The 7,500-nt window shown below is 51.9% G+C and overlaps 1 non-coding gene across 1 annotated transcript in view; it reads right to left on the bottom strand.

Annotated features, from left to right (window-relative positions):
* LOC124582163 overlaps window positions 1–818 on the bottom strand; it is a 1,910-nt gene extending 1,092 nt beyond the window's left edge. The window contains exon 1 of the ribosomal RNA XR_006973763.1: window positions 1–818. This exon is cut by the window's left edge and continues 1,092 nt beyond it. This is a non-coding gene — a ribosomal RNA (small subunit ribosomal RNA).
* Between the last annotated feature and the right edge of the window lie 6,682 nt (window positions 819–7,500).

The following is a 7,500-nucleotide window of genomic DNA, read 5'->3' as shown; positions in this document are numbered from 1 at the left end:
TCACTCAAGAGCACCCTGGTAGGATTGCAACGGGGTCCGCCTCGGGACGCACGAGCACGCACGAGGCGCGTCGCACGCCTTCAGCTCGCCCCACCGGCAGGACGTCCCACGATACATGCCAGTTAAACACCGACGGGCGGTGAACCAACAGCGTGGGACACAAATCCAACTACGAGCTTTTTAACCGCAACAACTTTAATATACGCTATTGGAGCTGGAATTACCGCGGCTGCTGGCACCAGACTTGCCCTCCAATAGATACTCGTTAAAGGATTTAAAGTGTACTCATTCCGATTACGGGGCCTCGGATGAGTCCCGTATCGTTATTTTTCGTCACTACCTCCCCGTGCCGGGAGTGGGTAATTTGCGCGCCTGCTGCCTTCCTTGGATGTGGTAGCCGTTTCTCAGGCTCCCTCTCCGGAATCGAACCCTGATTCCCCGTTACCCGTTACAACCATGGTAGGCGCAGAACCTACCATCGACAGTTGATAAGGCAGACATTTGAAAGATGCGTCGCCGGTACGAGGACCGTGCGATCAGCCCAAAGTTATTCAGAGTCACCAAGGCAAACGGACCGGACGAGCCGACCGATTGGTTTTGATCTAATAAAAGCGTCCCTTCCATCTCTGGTCGGGACTCTGTTTGCATGTATTAGCTCTAGAATTACCACAGTTATCCAAGTAACGTGGGTACGATCTAAGGAACCATAACTGATTTAATGAGCCATTCGCGGTTTCACCTTAATGCGGCTTGTACTGAGACATGCATGGCTTAATCTTTGAGACAAGCATATGACTACTGGCAGGATCAACCAGGGAGCTGCGTCAACTAGAGCTGAGCAGCCGGCCGCCCGGGAGTGTGTCCCGGGGGCCCGCGCGAACACGCAAGCGTCCGCTCAATTATTCTGCAAACAGGAGGAGGCTGAGCTCCCCTGCACCATACACCTCGAAACCCTCTCAGGTCCCGGCGGCGCGCAGCGCCGTCCTAAGTACTTGGTCGGGTTCGAGAGAGGCGCAATCGCCCGGAGTTTGGCGAGTAGACGCTTTAGGTGCGACCACCCGTGCTCCCAACTGAGCTTGCCGCTGCCGACAGAGGCCCGGGAGCGTGCTGTCGTGGCATTGCCGGCGGGAGACAACACGCGCCACCTACGGTGACCGGCAGCTCCAACGCCAGCGCCACAGAAGGACAAAAGCCCCACTTGGGTGCCGAAGCGAACTCTCCCAGCACAGCGCACGCGCCAACACGTCCGCACAGCTGCGATACAAACCACCTGCGAGAACCGCAGAGGCGACCGAGCAGCAGACGGCGTCGCGGCGCCGAGCGCCGGGCGGCGGCGCATCCTCAGCGCACACAGTCCTCAATCGGACCAGCACACTGCAGATGTCCACCGCGCTTCGCACCGGGCCCGCGAGGACCTACTTTGGCCGCACGGCGCCGCGTGCAGGGTGCGCCGGCGCGCAGCTGCGCCGCCTGCCGCCTCCGTCGGCCGGCGCGCCTGCCACTGGCCGCCCCCACCAGCCGGCTGTAGCGCGTGCGCCCACGCACCGCACGGCCAACACGCCGGGAGGCCCCCCCTCACCGGCCGGGGACGGTCCCACCCAGCCACCGCCGCGTATCGCTTCACACCCACATGCCATTCACGTTCGTGGGCATGGTGGGTATCGCTGCAACAACCGGTTGGTAGCTCAACCGATCGTCGCCATCACTGATTCACCCCTAGCGAGAACAACCGCACCACAACGGTTTACCAGTTGTTCATTTGCGTAACGTCACCAGCAAACGTAGGCGTCCATCGCCATTTGCAAATTCAACGATTGTTGCATGCCTGTGTCAGGTGTCACGACACACTGTCTGCCCACATACACGCAACAACATGTCCACGCTTAGCGAACACGTGGAAGGTGGCCCCCGTACGTATGCGATGTCCATTGCGCGAACGACTGTCAACCGGCCTCTGTCGCATGTCGCAGATGTGGAACGCAGTGCACCGTGCTATCACGGTGTGTGAGAAGAGACGACTACGTCTGACAACACGCGCCACTACATCAACAGACGGCTCATGCTGATCGCCATCCAGGGCATACCACACTGCAATCCAGCTCTTATAGGGAGACGACACGTAGCTGAGTGCACAACATTTGGACCGCATGGTTCGCCGTTGTTGGCGCAGTCGTTGTACGGTCACATGTACCACGATGTATCATTCAGTACATGAGGACCAATGTGCAGTACAGTGTGTGATTTGGACGTACAACATCAGCGGACAGTTGACACAGGCCGTACCACAGCGTAGGCTAAGTGCTTCGCCATGCGAATGCCAATGAACAACTGCAAATGCCAATGAACAACTGCAAAGGGCATTGAGCATGTACGTCCTGCTGCCATCCACATTACAGTGTATAGCTGCAAGGTGTTTAACATGAAGCGATACACTGGGGACCGGGCAGTGCGAGTAGCAAACTATATTGCGGGGGTTGCAGTTAGGCAACACTACACTAATTTAACGCGTCGTATGACAATTACAGAGCAGGTTAAGGCCCAACGTGTGTTGGGTTAAGGCCCAACGTGTGTTGGGTTAAGGCCCAACGTGTGTTGGGTTAAGGCCCAACGTGTGTTGGGTTACGGCCCAACGTGTGTTGGGTTAAGGCCCAACGTGTGTTGGGTTAAGGCCCAACGTGTGTTGGGTTACGTTAAGGGGCAATGTGGGTTACGTTAAGGGGCAATGTGGGTTACGTTAAGGGGCAATGTGGGTTACGTTACGGCGCAATATAGGTTACGTTACGGCGCAATATAGGTTACGTTAAGGGGCAATGTGGGTTCGTTACGGCGCAATATAGGTTACGTTACGGCGCAATATAGGTTACGTTAAGGCGCAATATCGGTTACGTTAAGGCGCAATACAGGTTACGTTAAGGCGCAATACAGGTTACGTTAAGGCGCAATACAGGTTACGTTAAGGCGCAATACAGGTTACGTTAAGGCGCAATACAGGTTACGTTAAGGCGCAATACAGGTTACGTTAAGGCGCAATACAGGTTACGTTAAGGCGCAATACAGGTTACGTTAAGGCGCAATGCAGGTTACGTTAAGGCGCAATGCAGGTTACGTTAAGGCGCAATACAGGTTACGTTAAGGCGCAATGCAGGTTACGTTAAGGCGCAATGCAGGTTACGTTAAGGCGCAATACAGGTTACGTTAAGGCGCAATACAGGTTACGTTAAGGCGCAATACAGGTTACGTTAAGGCGCAATACAGGTTACGTTAAGGCGCAATACAGGTTACGTTAAGGCGCAATACAGGTTACGTTAAGGCGCAATACAGGTTACGTTAAGGCGCAATACAGGTTACGTTAAGGCGCAATACAGGTTACGTTAAGGCGCAATACAGGTTACGTTAAGGCGCAATACAGGTTACGTTAAGGCGCAATACAGGTTACGTTAAGGCGCAATACAGGTTACGTTAAGGCGCAATACAGGTTACGTTAAGGCGCAATACAGGTTACGTTAAGGCGCAATACAGGTTACGTTAAGGCGCAATACAGGTTACGTTAAGGCGCAATACAGGTTACGTTAAGGCGCAATACAGGTTACGTTAAGGCGCAATACAGGTTACGTTAAGGCGCAATACAGGTTACGTTAAGGCGCAATACAGGTTACGTTAAGGCGCAATACAGGTTACGTTAAGGCGCAATACAGGTTACGTTAAGGCGCAATACAGGTTAGGTTAAGGCGCAATACAGGTTAGGTTAAGGTACGACATAGGTTAGGTTAAGGTACGACATAGGTTAGGTTAAGGTACGACATAGGTTAGGTTAAGGTACGACATAGGTTAGGTTAAGGTACGACATAGGTTAGGTTAAGGTACGACATAGGTTAGGTTAAGGTACGACATAGGTTAGGTTAAGGTACGACATAGGTTAGGTTAAGGTACGACATAGGTTAGGTTAAGGTACGACATAGGTTAGGTTAAGGTACGACATAGGTTAGGTTAAGGTACGACATAGGTTAGGTTAAGGTACGACATAGGTTAGGTTAAGGTACGACATAGGTTAGGTTAAGGTACGACATAGGTTAGGTTAAGGTACGACATAGGTTAGGTTAAGGTACGACATAGGTTAGGTTAAGGTACGACATAGGTTAGGTTAAGGTACGACATAGGTTAGGTTAAGGTACGACATAGGTTAGGTTAAGGTACGACATAGGTTAGGTTAAGGTACGACATAGGTTAGGTTAAGGTACGACATAGGTTAGGTTAAGGTACGACATAGGTTAGGTTAAGGTACGACATAGGTTAGGTTAAGGTACGACATAGGTTAGGTTAAGGTACGACATAGGTTAGGTTAAGGTACGACATAGGTTAGGTTAAGGTACGACATAGGTTAGGTTAAGGTACGACATAGGTTAGGTTAAGGTACGACATAGGTTAGGTTAAGGTACGACATAGGTTAGGTTAAGGTACGACATAGGTTAGGTTAAGGTACGACATAGGTTAGGTTAAGGTACGACATAGGTTAGGTTAAGGTACGACATAGGTTAGGTTAAGGTACGACATAGGTTAGGTTAAGGTACGACATAGGTTAGGTTAAGGTACGACATAGGGTAGGTTAAGGTACGACATAGGTTAGGTTAAGGTACGACATAGGTTAGGTTACGGTACGACATAGGTTAGGTTACGGTACGACATAGGTTAGGTTACGGTACGACATAGGTTAGGTTACGGTACGACATAGGTTAGGTTACGGTACGACATAGGTTAGGTTACGGTACGACATAGGTTAGGTTACGGTACGACATAGGTTAGGTTACGGTACGACATAGGTTAGGTTACGGTACGACATAGGTTAGGTTACGGTACGACATAGGTTAGGTTACGGTACGACATAGGTTAGGTTACGGTACGACATAGGTTAGGTTACGGTACGACATAGGTTAGGTTACGGTACGACATAGGTTAGGTTACGGTACGACATAGGTTAGGTTACGGTACGATATAGGTTAGGTTACGGTACGATATAGGTTAGGTTAAGGTACACATTGTTGTAAGGAAAGGTTTAATGGGGGGCGGGGCGGGGCGGCCGGTTTGTTGATTGTGATTATAGTAAGTGGATGCCTGCGGCATCATCTGATTTGCCACGTCAGGATGCACCTTTGGCTCATGACAGGCGGCGCTCTCATTCCATGCTTGTGGCAGACCTGTGTCTTTCATTCCTGCCATTGTTTGTGTGCTGTGAGAGGAGGCAGTATTGTGATGTTGGGTGCACCCCTGTGTAGGACATGTGTGGGTGTTGGTGGCTTGGCTGAGCAATGGTGGTTGTCGGGTGGGTGGGATATTCTGTTTTCTGAGTGGACCTCCCAGTCTGGTTATGACAGTGTGGATTGTCTAATGTGGCGGAGAGGATGCACTGGGTGTTGTTCCATGCTGGTGCTTACATATTGTCTGTGTGCGTGTTACAGGCAGAGAGTAGTGCGTGATAAGGGTGTGTGGCTGACGTGTGGTTGTGATTGTGAGCAGAGTCTTTCAGCATGTATACGGACAGTTGTATACATTATCTGTATTCTGATGGCTCTATCTATTACTAATCAGCGCCGTGTATACGTTTAATCCGGTTCCAGTCGAAACTGTTGTATCTCTGTACATTAGTGACACGGCGAGCCCGCTATGTAGTTACTCGTCTCGGCAGCTTCCACCGGTGTATGGCAAATGATTATAAGGAATCAGTCTAGTCGTCAATACCGATGGTGTGACGTCACATGTCTGGGGTGGGGGACGCTGCGCCCTTCCGGTGGGTCATGGCCTAGAAAGACTCTTCCCACGCAGGGGGGCGTGGACTGTCATTGACTCTTCCAGGTAATATACTTGCCGTACGTTCTTGCGACTGCGAGTGCAACGCTCACCGGTACCGACATGGATGGAGCGCCTCCTAGCTGACCGCTCAGCATCGGCATTCGTACAGAGAGCAACGCGGTCGCGTCTCTAGCTCGTAACTGGTACAGCCCGCAGCTCATGTATAGGGACATTCGGATATGTCGTCTCGATTATAATGGCTCTGCATCATTTACTAATCAGCGCCCTGTGTGTACTAATTCTGGTTCCAGTCAAGTTTTGCTGTTCTATTCCTGTTCAACAGTAGAACGGCGGCTCCACTACATAGGTACTTCTCTCGGCAGCTTCCCCCGGGTATGGCAATTAATTACAGACATTTTTGTGTACAGACTAGTGCCGGTGTGTTGTGACAATGTCACAGGTCAGGGGTGGGGGAAGCTACGCCCTGCCAAATAGGTGGGTCAGGGCTCGGAAAAACTCTCCCCACACTGGGGGCTCGGACCCTCATTACTCTTCCGAGTAATATATTGAGGAGCGCACTTAGCCATTGCCCCGAGTCTTGGCGACTGCGAGTGCAACGCCCACGGGGACCGACGTGGACGGGGCGCCTCCTAGCTGATCACTCAGCATCGGAATCCGTACAGTGAGTTACGCGATCGAGTCTGTAGCTCGTAATTAGTACAGCTCGCAGCTGGCCAGGCTTACCCACTGTCGAGCCCGGGCACCCTCAGGCTCACCAGTTCTACCCAGCTACACCCGAGTTAGCCACAGGTTCTAGGCCATAAAGCCAAGTCCCAGATGTTCGGGACTCGGACCAAAAATGTTTACTACTCGTGTTGGCTTTAGTCCCACCACGTTAGACGAGTAACCGCCGAGGACATTTTAATTCGGGTCCTCTACCGCACATCTCTTACTGCCTGAGTCGCCCGTTGCCCTGTCGAGACATCAACCAGGGATAAGGTAGAAAACAGGCAGTTTTATAGGTAGCTGCCGTGCGGTCTGCCAAGGGGCTCATCGTATCTCCCGTAGGAGAACTTGGATACTAGTTCACGCGTGAACCGACACCTCCGACGACTACCCCAGCAGCTACCCCACGGTTCCCTTATTAGGTACTCGTTTTTACAAGATGTCTCTTGTCACACAGACGAGTTTCTGTCCGAGGTCTCAACGCGATCCTCTACCACACATCTCCTACTACCGGAAAGCGCCCGTTGCCCGTGGGTTCTACCTTTTGAGGCGCGGGATTGGGTAGCTTTCGGCAGTTTTGTGAGTAAACGCCGTGTGGTCTGCCAAGGGACATCGCCGTTACCACACAGGGTTCGGATACTAGTTCACGCCACCACGTGAACCGACACCTCAGACGGCTATCCCAGCGTTTACCGCTTTTTTGCGTGGTCTTTTACCACCACGCTACTCGTGTTAGCAAGACTCCTCTTGCAGCCAGAGACGAGTTACGGCCGATGCCACCATACGCGGCCCTCTACTGCATTACTGATCTGCCAGTCTCGCCCTTTACCGCCTAGCGCATGTGAGCTAGGGATCGGGTAGAAACATGACAGTTCTAAGGGTAGTTGCCATGCAGTCTGCAGGGTAACATCGTGGCCAAAGGCTCTCGGTTACTAGTGATTCCCACGCTGAAAAACGTGGCCCGACTTCCTCAAACGATGGCCCTGGACA

This window comes from Schistocerca americana, unplaced genomic scaffold (assembly GCF_021461395.2).
Source record: "Schistocerca americana isolate TAMUIC-IGC-003095 unplaced genomic scaffold, iqSchAmer2.1 HiC_scaffold_397, whole genome shotgun sequence".
NCBI lineage: Eukaryota > Metazoa > Arthropoda > Insecta > Orthoptera > Acrididae > Schistocerca > Schistocerca americana.
Note: the sequence above shows the minus strand (reverse complement) of the source record. Positions and strands in the feature narration are given on the sequence as shown.